The sequence below is a fragment of the Melospiza melodia genome, chromosome 21 (assembly GCF_035770615.1).
Source record: "Melospiza melodia melodia isolate bMelMel2 chromosome 21, bMelMel2.pri, whole genome shotgun sequence".
Lineage (NCBI taxonomy): Eukaryota > Metazoa > Chordata > Aves > Passeriformes > Passerellidae > Melospiza > Melospiza melodia.
The window spans coordinates 1,113,439-1,131,579 of record NC_086214.1 but is presented as its reverse complement, the minus strand read 5'-3'; positions in this window follow the sequence as shown (position 1 = coordinate 1,131,579).

Here is an 18,141-nt window from a genome sequence, read left to right as displayed (position 1 = left end):
CTGCTGTTACCTGGCAAGAAAAAGGACAATGGAAGCATCAACTCCTCACAGCAGACCCTGCAGATAGCTTACAAACTTTGGAATTGTTAGCAGTAGTATGGGCGGTGTCCAACTTACAGGAGCCTTTAAATGTGGTCACAGACTCTATGTATGTTGCAGGAGTAGTCAAACGAATAGAGGAAGCAGCAATTAAGGAAGTGAATAATAAACGATTGTATGAGTTACTGATACAGTTAAGGAAGGCTTTACGAGAAAGAAAGGCAGCATATTCTGTGATTCATATTAGGAGCCATAAGTGGTCTGAAGGTTTAGGAGAAGGGAATGAACATGCAGATAAATTGGTTACCCTACCCATTGATAATTCTTGTCCTATTGACAAGCACACATTGGCCAGAGAAGCACATAGTAGATATCATCAAAATGCAAGAGGTTTAGCAAAACACTTTGAGCTGAGTTTGTCAGAAGCCAAGGCCATTGTCAGAGCATGTCCAACATGTAGTTATCATAATGGTGGGATAGGTCTAGGCATTGGAGTTAATCCTCGAGGTTTAAAAATAAATGAGATATGGCAAATGGATGTTACACACATAGCTAGATTCGGTAAAGTCAAGCATGTGCACGTCACCATAGATACATACAGTCATTACATATGGGCTACGGCTCAGGCAGGACCGAAAGCTATACAGGTTATCAGACATCTGTTAAGTTGTTTCGCTGTTATGGGAGTTCCAAAGAGTATCAAAACAGATAATGGTCGAGGTTATGTAAGTGCTAGGGTCCGGAAATTTTTGAATCAGTGGTCTGTTAAGCACGTGACAGGTATTCCACACTCTTCTACTGGACAGGCAATAGTGGAAAGAGCAAACGGTACCCTTAAGCAGTATATTGAAAAACATCAAGATTTGACAGATCCACAAGCATGTTTGGCTAAGGTTTTATATGTGATTAATCATTTATGCATTTTTGGGGAAGATGATACCCCCCCTGCAATGAAACATCATCCAAGGTCAGGTCAGGAAAATACTAAGGAAACAGAGGTCTGGGTTAAGTATAAGAACCCAAGTACAGGATTATGGGAAAAACCTGCAAAGGTATTATATTGGGGTCGGGGGTATCTTTGTGTTTCCTCATTTACAGGGCCTTTGTGGGTGCCTGCTAAGTGGACTAAACCTGTTTTTCATGCAGCCTCTGGTGGATCGCCTTACGGAGGAGGACAAGGAGTGGCTGGGGAAGAAACTGCTTCTAGTCCTACAACCACTACTGTTTCAATTGAAGGGGTACTCGGAAGCGGTGGACAGAGCACTGACACGTCACTACCGGACGGCCCAGGAGTTGATTGGTTTCATTGACTCATTATCAACTTTTCATTTAACAGATCCAGCGAAACTACATTGCCTTGACTGTCACAATCAAAATTGTGCTGCCTGGATAGCTCTACGTTGTGGGGGTTGTAAAAGAACTTTTTGGATAGAACAATCTTTATTACGGGATTTGTGGTGTCATACTTGTGAACACGAGCATACGTGGGGAAAAAGCTGGCAAGATGAATTAATGAGACAAACGGGGCAAAACGCATATATAGCTTTAAATCTTTATGAGTCTCCTGAACAGAAGGTTCTTGCTTATTATCGATGGGAAATACAATGTATTGTAAATAGAATTAAGGTTCAAAGTAAATCACGTATAGTTTCTATAAGGTGTAGGAAATTAGTGCCTTTAACACAGCATTCAGTTGTAGGACCGTTCCAAGGGGATCCTGATAGAGCATTAGATTGCTGCATTGATAAGTTGCAAAAATTAAGTTTGAAAGTGGCAGGACCAGTGAAATTAGGAGCAGCAAGATTGAAGACAGATAAGAAAAAGAAGGCAAAAAAGGGAACGGTCTCATTTGAATAGGGGTATCAGTGATTGCTAATTAATTTTCTATGATTAGAACAATTTTACTGTTGTGGGACCCTCGGGAGGATATAGTTGTTGAGGAGGATAACGAACAAGAACTACGATTACGAAATAAGATACACCTTGTGTTAAAGAAAGACCTTGAGCTGTTAGCCTCATATAGTAAAAAGGCTGAAGAGGCTTTGCAATCACCACCATTGAATTGGTTGCATTGGGTTGAAGATACACAATTTTATACTGGTCCATACTTACATTCGCTTCCTTGTTATGTTTGCAAAAAGGATAAAGATAAATGCTATGCATGGGTAGCTTTGCATTGTGCAGATTGTAATCAGGTTTATTGGTATTCACAGAAGTCATTGGGATATTTATGGTGTACATCTTGTTTTGGAAAGTGGATTCGAAATCATATCTGGGTTAGAGCTCTTGAACAAAGTACTGGCCTGCCAGGACGGACAGGATTACAGCTCTTTGAGAGTGCAGAACAAGTGGTTATAGCATATCTTAGGTGGAAGTTACAGGAAAACCTTAGAATATTTGAAATTACTAAAGCCTCACGCATCATAGCAGCTCGCTGCAAAGCTGATTTGCCTTCAAACTTACCTCGTGCTATACTTGTGGGCAAGGATGCTGATTTAGAATTAGATCAGTATATTCAAGAATTGACTCAGCCTTACAATAGACAATCTAGCAAACCAGGGAAAAGACAGCGAAGAAAGGAAAAACAACGTAAGCAGAAGGAAGAAAAGGAGAAGCAAAGCAAGCAGAAAGAAAAATGAGGTTTGTTTTTGTTATACTGCTCAATGCTGTAGCAAGTGAAGCAGTAGGAGTAACACACTTTAGTCAACCAAGGGAAAATTTATGGGTAACACTTGCTAATCAAACTAACCAATCATCACTTTGTCTTAGCCTTGGAGGAGTCACTAACCCATTTCGAACATGCCTGGTGGGACTTCCGGTGTGGTCTCCTGGAGAATTTTGCAGTTTGATAAACAATCAAACCTTATGTATGTCTAACATGTCAAACATCACATTGCCGGTGCAACAAGGGTATACTGCAGGTCAGAGTGATGGCTATCGTCAATGCTTACTAATCCAATCACTTAACACCTCTTTGCATTCTCCTCCTGAAGAATTGGATCTTTTTGGAAGTACAAATGCCAGCATATCTAACACTACAGCTGGTGGATGGTTTAGCTTCAAACTTTCGGGTGCTCAGAATTTAAACCAACCTAAAGAAACATGGGCCACCCTAGATTCATCCCTGAATGTGAGTGAATTCTCTCCACAGCATTACAGTCAATGTAACGGCACAAATATCACAGCACCAATGAAATTACCCACAGGAATATTTTTGATTTGTGGAGACAGGGCATGGAATGGTATACCAGCTAAACCACAGGGTGGACCCTGTTTTTTGGGAAAATTGTCACTGTTTCATCCTAATGTGTCCTTGCTAATGCAGCTGAGTCAAAATTCAAACAGGAGAAAACACAGCATACATGACTTAGACTGCAGCAAGATAGGAGATCCACGGTTTTGGGGCACATTCAAACAGGTGGTGGTTTCAACTATCTTGCCAGGAGGATCTGCCAATAAAGCCATGAATTTAGCAAAACAATTAGGATGCTGGGCAAAGGATGAGCTGAACAAGACATCACAAATTCTAGACATGTTAACTGCAGATGTGCAAAGTGTTAACCATGCTGTTTTGCAAAATAGAGCTGCTATAGATTTTTTGCTCTTAGCACAAGGGCATGGATGGGAAGAGTTTGAGGGAATGTGTTGCATTAATCTGTCTGATCATTCAGTGTCCATTCACACTAAGATAAAAGAATTACAACAGGGACTTCACAAACTTAAGGAAGAAGACGGTTTAGGAATTGACGAATGGCTTAAAGGCTTGGGACTCGGACCGTGGCTGAGGAACCTTGTGATCTATGCTATAGGACTGCTGGGTGTAATTTTACTGTTTTTGCTTATTTTGCCTTGTATCTTTAACTGTATTCAAAACATGGTCAGCCGTACAATAGCAAAAACATGGCAAACTAATCTCCTTGCACAAGAAGAAAACGGGGGAAATGTGGAGAGCATTATTAATAATTGGTTAGCTGAGAAAGGCCACACTGATATAATGCCACTGGTTAAACTGAAGGAGAAAAGTCAGCAGTCAGCAAGCTGAAAGGAAGAGTCAGCAGTGACCTTGCTGCAACATGAGGATAGGGAGTTGAGATTAGTCCTGAATACATCCTAAGAATATGTAGAAAGTATCAAAAGTAGAGCCATAGGAATGTAGAAGTAGGCGTAGGTGCTGATATGTAAGCTGACCAATCCTGAGCTCAACTTTTGCAATATGTATGAAGCTCATTAATAACTGTATTTAACCCGCCGTACTGATCAATAAAATTGAGCCTGTGATGATCAAACTGATGTGCTGGTTCCCTTCCGTCGACACAGGAGCCTTCTCCGGCTGACCGTCACTTTCTGCTTTCTCTCCCCAGAGTGCAAAGACCTGATCAGGTGGTGTTTATCCGTGAACCCCTTGGACAGACCCGCACTGGAAGACCTGTTTTGTGATCCTTGGATATGGGATATTCCTGTGCCATAGAAGAAAGGAGAGAGCCACAGGCACACTTTGATCCAGAGCCCTGGTAAGTTCCAGCTCCACACATGCCTTGGCAATGAGAAGCAAAGGAACCCAGAGATTTTGTGCTGCCAGTGTCACTGCACCGGGGTCATGGGATGGGAACACACAGCCCTTGTGCTGGAGCTGAGCTGCTCTGCCCAGCACTGGTGGCCGCCATCCCAGCTGGTTTTGCTTGTCCTGGTTCCCTGACAGCTGGGGCCCTGGGCAGAGCCCTGAGAGCCTGGTCTGCACCCAGGGAAGGAGAAGGAGCCCCTGGAGAAGCTGTACCGGGTGGGGATGCTGCTGCTGCTGCTGCTGCTGCTGCTGGAGACAGCGAGGGTGACATCAAGGATGACAAGCTCTTCCTCAGCCTGGCCACAGGAGGCTGAAGGTGATGCACTTTGATTCTGGCACCTTCTTCAAAGCCAAACTCAACAGGGAATTTGCAGATGAGTCCCCATCTGGGGAAATTCTGCCAGATTTGGGCATGACCCAATGTGATGGGGAACCAAAGGCTCCCCCTTTGCTGGGGCAGATGCAGCTCATTCTTCAGTGGCTGCCCAGCTGCTTTTGGCAGGGCTGGGAGGATGGGCTGGTGTGGGTACGAAATGGGAGTGGGCTCCTGGCCCTGCCAACAGCCCCCAGCACCCACCGTGCCCTGGGCTGGGGCTGGGATTGGGGCAGCCAGCCCGACACAAACAAAGCCCCATGGTGGGAGCAGAGGTGGGATTCCAGAACCTGTGCACAGCTGCTTTGCTTTGCAGGCAAGGAAGGGCTTGGGCTGCTCCACTGCCCTTGTTTGCTTTGGGGTCACCGTGATTTTGGGGGACAGTGCAGGGGGGAAGAGAGAAAAGTGTGGGCTTCCCTCACCCAAGAGGGAGCCTTCCTCAAGGCTCTGACAGAGATAAGACTTATTACCATTTTTCTTGTTTTCCCTTTTTGTCTCTAATCTCTTTTCAAGAATGTGTTGTTTATTTTTCCAGAGGAAATGTTCCAGGTGGTCCAGTGTGGATGGGGAAGTGCTGGGGAACAGCTGTGGCGTGGATGGGCCGTGCCCTTGGAGAAGGCTGAGGCCGTGGTTTGGGAGCAGCTTTTCTTGCAGCCGTGGCTGGCGTGAGGTGGGTCCCTGTGTGCTTGGCAGGGTGGGATCAGAGCTTTTGGGAGATGGCAGCGAGCACAGGAGCATCCTGCTCTGGGCAGCTGCTGAGGGCTGAATGTGCCGTGGCTGGCTGCAGGCTGGGCACATGTCCTGCCCTCCTGCTCTGCTGCCAAAGGCAGCAGGGATGGACAGCTCTGGGCACAGCTCTGGGCACAGCCAGCATGGCCTGGGCACCGCAGGCCTTGGCACAAGGGCACAGGAGCCCTCAGCTGACGGGCACTTTCTGCTTTCTCTCCTTGCAGCCGGGCTCTGCGGGTGCTGAGGCTGCTCTGGGCTCTGCCAGGGCTCTGCTGGGCTCAGCCCTGGGCCCAGCTGGGCTGGCTCTGCCCTCACATTGCTCTGACAGCTCTGCATCAGACGAGCCCGTTGCGAGCACAGCGCCTGAGCTTTCTGCTTTGGCAGGTGAGTGAGACTCTGCTGCAGGCCCAGAGATTGCAGCTGGGGACACACATCCAATTGGCAAGGACCCAAACTCTCCACAGTCCCAGCTGAATTCCTCGATCTGTACAGGGTGTTTTGTGTGTCCCATTCTTCCTTCTTGATTGTCTGGAATTGTGCAATTGCACTTTCTTCCTCCTCTAGAAGTGCCACGAGTGGGCCAAAGCTGGCAAGCTGGCCGTGCTCCTGAGGCAGTGCAGTCTGGAGCTGGTGGATGGAGAATTGCCCATCTGCACTGCCAAACCAGAGCAAAAAGCTGTCAGTGGGACTTTGTGTCTCTAAGAAATCCCTGACAGTTTCAAAAGGAATGTGTAGCTTATTCAAAGGCTGAGAAGGAAGATCATCTTGGAAAGGATTTGGGCTTTGACAGAGTTTCGATTCCCAGTCCTGCTTGGAGCTGGAATGGCACAAAGCAATTGCCTCTTTCTTCGACCACAATTTAAAATAACAATATTGGAAACAATCCCCAAAAACTTTTTATAAAGATTGCTGAGGTAAGTAAGATGGATCCATGCCATCAGCACATTTACAAAATAAATGAGTACTGTTTCAAAAGATCAGTTACCTCTTAAATCAAAGTTTGAGAAGATTTTCCACTGCAGACTTGGGTTTTGTTTTATCTTTCACATTTTATAAAGTTTTTTATTGCCTTTTTTTTTTTCCCTCTAAATAGAAAACATGTCCTACAAAAGGAATGTTCTTTGCTCCTGGTTCCCGTGTGGAGCAGCTCCCTTCCTGCTGGCTGAGCTGCTCAGGCAGAGCCCGGCAGCTCCTGGCCCTGCAGGGCTGAGGTGTCGGGAGTTTAGTTCAAGCATGGCTTAAAGAAAAAGGCCATGAAGGCATACAATTGAGAGAAAAGTAACAGGTAGCTGTGAAGCAGTTCCCAGCCTGACTTCTATAAACAATTAGACTCTTTCGGGCATCACTGTATAAACAATAAAGTTCTCAGGCAGTCTTCTCATAACAAGTGTAACACTCTCTCTGGGAAAAGATGGCACCCTGAGAACAGATGTGGAAGTTTTGGGAACCGTTCATATCACAGTGAGAACACTGGTTTTGTTTTGTGTAAACAATCAATGGTGTAGTAAAACAAAAGGTGTGGTTAGAGTTTTCTCTGTTAGCCTATCATAAACCTGTATTTCAGAATATGCATGAAGTTCGTTAACACTATTATTTAAGCTGACTGATCGATCAATAAATGGAGTTCGATGCATCACAGGATGGTCGTTCTCCCCTCACTTCAACAAATGGTGACCACCCGGACGTGATAGCGGACACGACGATCGTGACCACCACGGGGATTGCGAACACCACGAGAAGTGAGGACTGGTTCAGGCTCCGAAGCAGCGGGAGCGGCAAATAAGCGCGAAACCAAAGCGGAGGAAAAAAAAACCGCCGATACGCGCCGTGCCCTGGCGACCATATAGATGGGACCAGCTGATACGTGTGGCCGACGCCTTGGAAAACGCTGCTAGGTAAAAGTGCGCACTTAAAAGAGGTATGGAAAGGCAAGCCACATATGAACTTTTTATTACGTTTTTGCAAAAAAGGCAAATTAAGGGAATAGACTTACGGAAGGAATTGCAAGTTCTTTTGGCTTATGGTCTGGAATGGGGAGTCTTCGTGAATCCCCACACAGTTTACGAGTTAACGGAATTGCGTGAATTCGGTGATTTATTGTCAGAGGCTGCTTTAGAGAGTGGTAAAACTGCCAAGAAGCTAGGCAAGCCATGGCGAGTGATATATGGTGCACTGTTTTACTATCTCTCTGAGTGCAAGACAGCGGCCGCAGCTCGTGGAGCTTGCGGGGCTGTGCTACTCCGAACTCGGCACGGGCGCTCCGCCATGGCGAGCAGCCGCGGCGAGCGACGCGGGAGCGGAGGCAGCGGCGGGGAGAGCGGAGCCGCAGCCGCGGGAGCCGAGGCGCGCCGCCCCGGGAGAGAGCGAAGCCGCCGCGGGGGGAGCCGCCACGGGTGCAGCGGTGCCTGCAGCGGAGTCAGCCTGCCGGCGAGTAAACAGAGAGCCGAGCGCAGCGGGGGGGTTTTCGCCCGCTCCGACACACGCGCCGCGGGACTGGAGCGCTTTTTGCAGCGGGAGCGTTTCTCCCTCCCCCCACAGCCGGCAAAAGCTTCAGTTTAAGACCTAACAGCCTAATGGATGCCTCGGTCTAGGACATAACAGCCTAATGGATGTAACTTTTGTCAGCAAAAGGAAAAGATCCCTGTTGAAATTAAAAAACAAGTGATGGTAAACAAGGAAAGTTAAAGGCACTTTTGTTCTTCCTGGCAGAGACTATGAAACTGGAATCAGCGTACTGTATGCATGGGTCAAATTTCGGCCGATTTGGCTCGGCATTGGTTATGCTGTTTTGAAATCACCTGCATTAACGTAGATTTTAACATCAGAAGCCCGGATGGTTCAGTCAGTGGAACATCAGACTCTAAAATTATATTTTGAAAAGTTTAAAAATGTTAAGATGTGTTGGATTGATTGTATGAGTGAGATGTTGTGAGTGTGCTTTTTGGTATAGAAATGCTATAGCAAACACATGAAGAAAGTTATTTTAGCTTAATATTTTAGAATCAGGCCTGTAAGTAAGTTATAGTAAATGCTATATTTTATTTCTATAGTAAGTTTTATCCGTTGCTAAGTAGTTTAAGTTGAATTATCTATTAAGTGCCGTTAAATGTTAAATACTGTTAAGGTTTAGTTTTGTTAAGTTGATCTCCTGTTAAGTTTAAGTGTTATTAAGTTTAAATAAAGCTAGATTCTGTTTAAATTATATTAGGTTTAGGTTAAGTTAGATTCTGTTAAGTTTGATCTTACATTATTTACAAATAAGTCTGTTATTTAAAGTCAGTTAAGTTTTGTTATAGTTAAGTTTTATTAGAATTAAGAGATTTTACATGTAAGTTCTGTTGATTTAAAAATCTATTAAGTTTAAGTAAAGATAAGTTTAAGTAATGTTAAGATCTATTAAGTTTAAATATTTTAAGTTTAAGTATTTTAAGTATAAGTGCTATTAAGTTTAAGTGATGTTAGATAGATTTATGCTTTTACGATAGGCGTTTATTTTATGGCTTGTGTGCAAAGTGTTGTTGTGAACTTCAGAGAAACCTTGCTAGCTGAAAATACTATTTAATTATTAGAATTGCCTATTCTTATGTTGCAAAGAGTGTAACACAGCTAGCCCATAGAATTTTGAAGCCAGTTAAGTTCTGTTAATTTACAAATAAGTCTGCTAAGTTAAATATTTTAAGTGCTTTAAGTGTATACTATTTTCTCACCACTCCAAATCAACAAAGGACTGAGGTTCGCCCAGCTGATGCCATTTCAGCCAAATGACTAAAGGATTACAGACTGTAAAACTGATTTTGAACTTTTCTGAGAGGCCTGGGGAAGGGGTGGATGTGAAAATCTCAAGGACAAAAAGGATTGTTTTCAGAATTGCCGTTCACCTCCTCTCCAGGTTCGCATGAATGAAAACAGCTAACAGCTGTCTTTTCTTAGTCCAATTACCACCTATCTTGCAATGCCTGATAAGGCCGGACATTGTGGCTCAGCTGGGGGTGCGTTTAACCCTTTGGGATAAAACGCCGTTGCCGGACGACCAGAGAACTGATTGACATTATTGAATCATTATCATCTTTCCATATAAAAGGACCGGCAAAAGAGAACTGTCTTGAATGTCACAGCCCACATTGTGCTGCTTGGGTTGCACTGTGTTGTGGGGGTTGTGACAGGACCTTTTGGGTGGATCAGTTGTCACTTTTTCGTTTATGGTGTAATACCTGTAATTATAGACATAACTGAGAACATAATTGGGAGTGGGCATTACAGAATGAAACAGGACTAAACACTGCCTCAGCTTTAGATCTTTATGAATCGCATGAGCAGAAAATCTTGGCTTATTATCGGTGGGAGGTACAGTGTATTTTGAAAAGGGTTAAAGCTCAAAGTGCATCATATATTACCTCTGTCAGGTGTAGAAAACTGGTGCCTTTAACACAACATTCCATTGTAGGGCCTATAAAAGGAGATCCCAATCAGGCATTAGACAACTGCATTAGAAGGTTACAAAGGTGTGGTTTTCGGGCCTCGGGAACAGTAAGGTTAAAAACTGATAAGAAGAAGAAGGTCAAAGTAAAACCAGAAAAATGAGGTTTCCTTTTATTATATTACTTGGTGTAGTGGTAGCTGAAGAATTAAAAGTAACACATTTTAGTCAATCTAGAGATAATGTATGGTTAACACTTGCTAGGCAGATTAATCAGACATCGCTTTGTCTCAGCATTGGAGGAGTTACTAACCCCTTTCGCACATGTTTGGTAGGACTTCCAGTATGGTCTCCTCAAGAATTCTGCAGTTTTATTAATAACCGTGCCTTATGTATGCGCAGTATGGTAAATATTAAATTGCCTAAAGGGTATACTGCCAGTCAGAGTGACGGCTACCGTCAATGCCTGTTAATTCAATCACTTAATATTCCTTTGCATTCTCCACCTGAGGAGTTAGAGCTTTTCGGAAGTGCAAATGTTAGCATGACCAGCACTTCCGACGGTGGGTGGTTTAGCTTTGATTATTCTAATCCTCAAAAGATGAATCAACATACACAAATGTGGGCTACCCTGGATTCAGCTCTAAAGCCAAACATAGTGTCTAAACAACTCTACAACCATTGTAAAGGCTCTAGCATCATAACACCTAAGAAATTACCTACGGGTATATTTCTAATTTGCGGAGATAGAGCCTGGAATGGTATACCTGCTCAGCCGCAGAGTGGACCTTGTTATTTAGGCAAGTTATCTCTATTCCACCCTAATATATCTGTGCTAATGCAATTAAGCCATAAGATAAGCAGGCAAAAGCGTAGCTTACATAATTTAGACTGTAGTCAAATAGGAGATCCGTGGAGTAAATTTAAGCAAGTGATGGTTTCAGCTTTCCTACCATGGGGTGCTGCAAGCAAAGCATTGACTCTAGCAAAACAAATAGGGTGTTGGGCTAAGGGTGAACTGAATAAAACTTCACAGATATTAGATATGTTAACTTCAGATGTACAGAGTGTTAATCACGCTGTTCTACAAAATAGAGCTGCTATAGAATTTCTTACTATTAGCACAAGGCCATGGGTGTGAGGAGTTTGAAGGGATGTGTTGCATGAACTTATCTGATCATTCTGTATCTATTCATGCTAAGTTAAAAGAGCTATGGCTAGGATTCAACAAACTTAAGGAAGAAGAAGGATTAGGTATTGATGAGTGGCTTAAAAGTTTCGGATTGGGACCCTGGCTAAGAAACCTTATAATATATGCTATAGAGATATTAAGTGTACTCTTATTGCTATTACTTATATTACCTTGTTTCTGTAGCTGTATCCAAAAGATGGTTAGTAGGATGATAGAGAAAACCTGGCAAACTAAACTCCTTTCTCTTAAAGAAAAAAGCGGGGGAAATGTCGGGAGTTTAGTTCAAGCATGGCTTAAAGAAAAAGGCCATGAAGGCATACAATTGAGAGAAAAGTAACAGGTAGCTGTGAAGCAGTTCCCAGCCTGACTTCTATAAACAATTAGACTCTTTCGGGCATCACTGTATAAACAATAAAGTTCTCAGGCAGTCTTCTCATAACAAGTGTAACACTCTCTCTGGGAAAAGATGGCACCCTGAGAACAGATGTGGAAGTTTTGGGAACCGTTCATATCACAGTGAGAACACTGGTTTTGTTTTGTGTAAACAATCAATGGTGTAGTAAAACAAAAGGTGTGGTTAGAGTTTTCTCTGTTAGCCTATCATAAACCTGTATTTCAGAATATGCATGAAGTTCGTTAACACTATTATTTAAGCTGACTGATCGATCAATAAATGGAGTTCGATGCATCACAGGATGGTCGTTCTCCCCTCACTTCAACACTGAGGCTTTTCCCCGTTGCTGGGCACAGACTGATGGAGCAGCACTGCTGAACACGGGCACACAGAGGGAGCAGCAGCAGCTGCCTTTGGCCACCTGAGGCTCCAAGGCCCAAACTCTGAGCAGCCAGGGCTGGAAGAGACTGGCAGGATCTGATCCCTGATTCTGGGCCAGGGCTGCACAAATGACCCCGCAGCAGCAGCAGCAGCAGCAGCAGCAGCAGCAGCAGCAGCAGCAGCAGCAGCAGCAGCAGCAGCAGCAGCAGCAGCAGCAGATGGAGCTGACTTTGAGCACAGCCCCTGCCCCTCTTCCCTCCCGTGTGCAGCGGTGTCACAGCAGCCTGAGGCACCTGGGAGCCCCCAGTGCCAGCAGGGACTGGAGATGGCAGCCCTGGGCTCCTGGAGGCTGTGCAAGGAACGGAGCTGGGCACTCCCTGTCCATGGGGAGCTTCCAGATGGAAAAGGCTGCTGTGCCCAGGCAGCTGCAAGGGCACAGAAAGGAGGCTCTGGAGCACTGGATCTGTGCCAGTGCCACAGTCCTGGGCAGCAGCCAGCGAGCCCTGGGGGAACAGAGGGCACAGCACGAGGGACAGAAGCAGGCAAGGGCAGAGACTGGAGAGAGCCAGGCCTGGGAGCAGGAACAGCTGCTCCATTGCGCTCTTGGAGAAAGCTCTTGGCTGGTTCAAAGCGCTGAAAGGCGTGAAGGGCAGAGAGGAGGCCACAGCAAACAATGCTCCTGTTTGCACAGCCTCCCCTCTCCGTGCCCCAGAAGGAATTGCATGGACTGTGTTCTTCTCTCCGAGCCGTCTCGTTCAGCATGAGCAGCTCAGCACCAGGAGCTGAAGGAGCTGAAGCCTCAGGCCACAGGAGCTGGGCAAGACAGAACTTTTGGAGCAAAGGAATGCTGCTAAAATAGCCCCAGCTGAATGCAGTGGATATAATCATGGAATCACAGAATCCTTTCTTTAGGAAAAGCCCTCTGAGCTCACCCAGGGCAGCCGGGCACCCAGCAGTGCCAAGCCCAGCACTAAAGCACGTCCCTGAAGTGCCAAGGCCTGGACACCAGCCCTGAGTGAGGCCTGGACAGCAGGCCCTGAGCCAAAGGTGGCCTCTGGATGAACCTTCCAAGCAAAGGTTATCTTTGTATCTGCTCCCTAATGAAATGTGTATGGTCTTTAGCACTGAGATAGATGTAGCCACTCATTAGTGAAACATGTATTGACCTTTGTGTATTTAGAAGCCAGACAAGGCCATGAAATCTGACATCTGGCCTTGTTTGGGGCTGTATGGTCAAAGTCACCTCCCTTGGTTCCTCCTTGAGCCCTGGCCAGGCTTTGGGAGGCACCCAAGAGGAGGATGAAAGCAGATGTTTCCACACTAGCAGTGCTGTCAGTTTGTTCATTCAGCACTGTCAGAGCTGGGCCCTCTCCCAGCGGGGTTGGAGCCTCACCTGGGGCTGGAGGCACCTGCAGGAATTCCCAGTGCCCTGGAGTGGCTCTGCAGCCCTTGGCTGTGACAGCTTCCCCAGCTGCTGTGTGGGTCTGCGGGATGGTAAAGGCTGAGGGTAAATGCTGCTGGATCTTTCTTAATCACTGCAGGCAATCTTTGGTGGGGATGGTTGGGTACATTGCTGAGCTGCTCCTTTTGTGATTCTTTGCTGCTTGGAGCTGCAGTGAATGACACTGATTCCTTCAGTTGGACTCTGTGTCTCTGGTGCTGACCCTGCCCACTGGTAAAACAAAAACTGGCACAGTCTGTCCAGATCCCAAAAAAATGTCACTTGTTCAATGTAAATGTGAGGAATCAGTGCCATCAGAAATTCCCAGCTGGGAAGCCCTTCCCTGGAGTTCCCTGGCTCTGGAGTGGGCTGAGGTTGGAGCCCTGTGTGGGCCGTGGGGCAGTCGGGTAAAAGAAGCTGAACCCCTGGATGTCTTCAAATGCATCCAAAAATTGCACATGGAAAAGGAAAAGACCTTGTGGGTTTGGGCAGACAAAGATGAATTTGTTGAGAGTACATAGGAAACAGCACCTTCAGAAGAAACAATTATGGTTGGAATGCTCCCACATGGAGCAAGAGAAGAAGGTTTTAATCTTGAGCTCAGATGCATTTGTGCAAGTGAAATATCTATATACATAATAATTATATATGTATTTATAGTATAATAAGACCTCAATATATCTATTTATATATATTTATTTATGTCTGTATCTATCTATATTTCTATATCACTATCTATGTATAAATAGATAAATGTATAAAATATCACTATCTATGTATAAAATTATATAATAATGTGAAATAGTGCTGACAATGCTAATTTGGTAGCTTTGGCTGCTCAGGGATGTAACACTAAATACCCTACAGAACAGAATTGGCCAGGACCCTAATGTCTGTGGTCAACTTTGTGAGATTGTATACAATGAAAAAGGAGGAAGGGATGAAATTGGCTATTCATGCAGGGTGTGCTGATACTGTGATGCAGAGTTCTTTGTCTGTTCCTGTGAAAAATACAGTGATTTTGCCTGCAGGGTTTTTCATGTACCAGACTATGCACGAGCTGCAGGAAGGGTTGAAAGGGTGAAGGGGTTGTTAAAAGAGCAGTTGGAAAAATGAGGAGATGGGAACCTTTGCCCATGGAGAACCCATCTCCCAGATGTGCTCCATGTCCTTCACAATGGCCCACTGGGAAAATGGAAACCCCCTGGCTGTGCATGGCTGACCCCAATTTGCAAATCCAGCCATGGGCAGTGAAACTTGGGCTGCCTGGGAAATTGTTGTGGCTGTGATGGCCCCTGGCAGGGCCAGCCCAGAGGCTGCAGGGCTGGGCCTTCCTGCATTGGAATTCATTAGGAGAAATTCAAAGCAAATGAGAGCTATCAGTTCTGAAACAGGAATTCAGATTCCTCCAGGACACTTTGCTTTGGTAACTGCTCCCTTGGAGCTTGGCCTTGTAAAGTGTTCCTGTCATGGCAGGAGGAATTGATGCAGAATATCCAGGAGAAATTACAGTAATTCTGTTAAACAATAATGAACAAAATTGGATTATTCAACCCCATGACAGGGTAGCACAATTATCAATCTTGCAATTTTAAGAATGATTGTGAAAAAAGGAGATCCACCTCCAGTCACCACCATTTGTGGAGATAAAGGGTTTGGATGCAGCAGCCCTAATAATGGAGCCAGAGTGTGGGTCCAGAGGCCAAAAGGCCCTCCCGAGGCAGCTGAAGGAGCAGCTCCTAGGAAAGACAACTCTGAGTCCTGAAACCTGGGCAGGAACAAAGGGAATGTGTCCCTGCAGCCAAGGATTCTGTGTGAGAACAAGTAGATCTGCCAGGAGATTGTTTTATATGTCCTGCCAGACCAGATCTCCCTGTTTGCCCCAAGGGCCCCTTTGGAAAATGCTCTGATCCACGGGACCCCATGGGAAGGCTGCTGTGACCCTGAGGGACTTGAACAGGAATTCCATACAGGAGCCTGGGTGCCCCTCAGGGACTGGGACCCGGCCCCTTCCAGCCAGAGGGGAAAGGGTCCCCCAAGCCTTGTTAGCCACAGACAGCATGGGAAAGCTGAACAGCAAAGGGCCTGGGGGCATTATTCTGGAATTAAAAAGGTGCCAGCTCCATGGACAACAGAATTCTTGTTCCTAATTGGAATGAGATTGAGAAAAAAGAATGAGGAACGGTGTCACTAAAGTACTACTGATGTCTGTAAGGTGTACCTTGATAGTCAGCCAGAATCTTTGTCTGCTGCAAACACCTCTAGTGTTTGACCAAGGGATTGGTCATCAAAATGTAATGATGAGTTATGATGGATTGCTGAGCTTCTTTTGTAATTCTTTGCTAATGATGATGTGCTTTGCTGAGCTTATCCTTTTGTAACTCTTTGCAGCTGTGCATGATATAAATGACACAATTCCTTAAGTTGGTGTCTGTGTCTTTGGTAGCGACCCTGCCCACTGGTGAAACAGGGCCCCCTCTTGCCTAAGTGTTCCCTGGCAATGCAAAAGCCCTCACTCCAAAATTCCCCGCTTCCTCCCTGTTCCCCCCTTCACACCCTGAGCATGATGTGCTCTGGTCTGGGGTATGCCCGGGCTCAGTTGGGGTCCCCTGTCCTGGCTGTGTCCCCTGCCCAGCTCCCCCGCAGCCCCAGCTCCTCCCCAGCGTGGCTGGACGAGGGGCAGGACAGGCCTTGGCTGTGCTGCAGCTCAGCAAGAACAAAACCATCTCTGCGTGCTCAGCCCTGTGCTCAGCACCCGGCCCAGCAGTGTCTCAGTGCCAGGGGCTGTGCCCTCAGTCCCTGCCAGGGGTTTCCATGGCAACTGCCAGGCCAGGTGACCCAGGTGCCCCCCAGTGCCGGTTGCCCTGGAAACAGTGCCCAGCCCTGCCCCTTTCTGTCTGGCTGACCTGGCCTTTGGCCCTGGCAGTGCCGGTGGCTGCTGGTTCCTGGTGCCTGAGCGGCCAGCGCGGCACAGGGCAGGTGGCCATGGCACAGCCCCCAGCAAGGGATCCCCTCTGGCTCTGGGCACTGACACCAGCCCTGAGCAAGGGGCCAGGGCAGCTTTCCATGGCCACCAACCACCACAATGGGGCCGGGCATTGGTTGCCATGGCATCAAACCAAGGAATGGGTCCCCGTGGATGTTGCCATGGCACCTGGTGGCACCAATTCCAGGTACAATTGTCACTGGAATTGTACCTGGAACAGCCCTGGCACCGCTTTGTCCCAGGGTTGCCATGGCAGCTGAGGACAGCAACAGCTCTGCAGGCAAGTGGCCATGGAACCTGGCTTCAGAAATGGCTCCTTGGGCTGGTTTCCAAAGAAACCTGAACTGATGGGGGTTGCCATGGCACCCAAACCCAGCAGTGGGGTTCTTGCAGTGTCCATGGCAACAGTCCCTTGCAATGGCACCACTGCATGTTGGGATGATGATCCACCCTCACAGCTGGCCCAGGGCAGGTCTGGAGTGCTGCTGGTGGCAGCTTGGGCTTGGCACACACTTGAGGAGGATGTCTGTTTGCAATGGGGAAACTCAGGAGTTTTAGATTGCTTCAAAAATCAAAGAAGGAAAATCCCTCTTTGGCTGTGTGCAGCCACTTCTCCAAGCAAAGCAGGTTCCAGGTGAGTGAGGAGAGACACAATGGGCTTGGGGAAAGTGGAGCAAGGTTGTCCACACTGGCTCAGAGCTCAAGGCACCGCTTCTCTGAGCAGGCCAGGGCTCCTTAGGAGAGTCCCTGCATAAATATCAGTCACTGAATGCTGCAATCACCTCTTGTGTAATAGGAACAGCAATAAAAGACACCCTTTAAAATAGGACTACATATTTCCTTCATGGGCCCACCCCTGGGGTGGGAATGCCAGTTGCTTGTCCAATCAGAGCCAGGGTAGGCACCAGCTGCTAGTGTGTGATTGATTGATTAACATCTGGGCTAATCAGAGCTGGGTTAGCACAGCGCCTGTTGTGTGATTGACAGCTCTGCCAGACCAGGGCTAGGGGCGGGGCTCTGTCCCACCACAAACCTGACCCGGTCCTGGCCCCACACGGGCATTCCGAGCATCCCAAGGTGTCTTGGGACATTGTTCTCATGCAGTCTCTGACAGCGACCATGGTGACAGTACGGAACCTCATGGAACCAAGGGTCAGTTGTGACAATGCAGGTCCAAGGACACCACAGTGACACTACGGAACCTCATGGAACCAAGGGGCCATGGTGACACTGTGGTGCCTCATGGAACCAAGGAGATCATTGTGAAACTTGGGGGCCCCAAGGAACCAAGGGTCCATGGTGACCTTGTGCAGCCCATAGTGTCACAGAGTAGCCCCTGTGACACAGCGAGGGCGCATGGAGCCGAGGGGCCATGGTGACACATCAGAGGTTTGTGGAACCAGGAAGCCATGTCGAGGGCTGCTTCTCATCAGCCCCTGAAGCACTGGGGCTCTTGGCTTTCCTTCCTATGGGAGATAACTGTCCTTCTCCTCCAGGGGAGCATGGCCAAAATTTAAATTCCTCCTCCAAATTTCCATATATGCACAGATTGTTCTCAGATGAAATCTGCCAGAAGAGACAGGTCCACCTGCCTTGGCCACCCAGGGGCCACCTCTCATCTGCCTTTG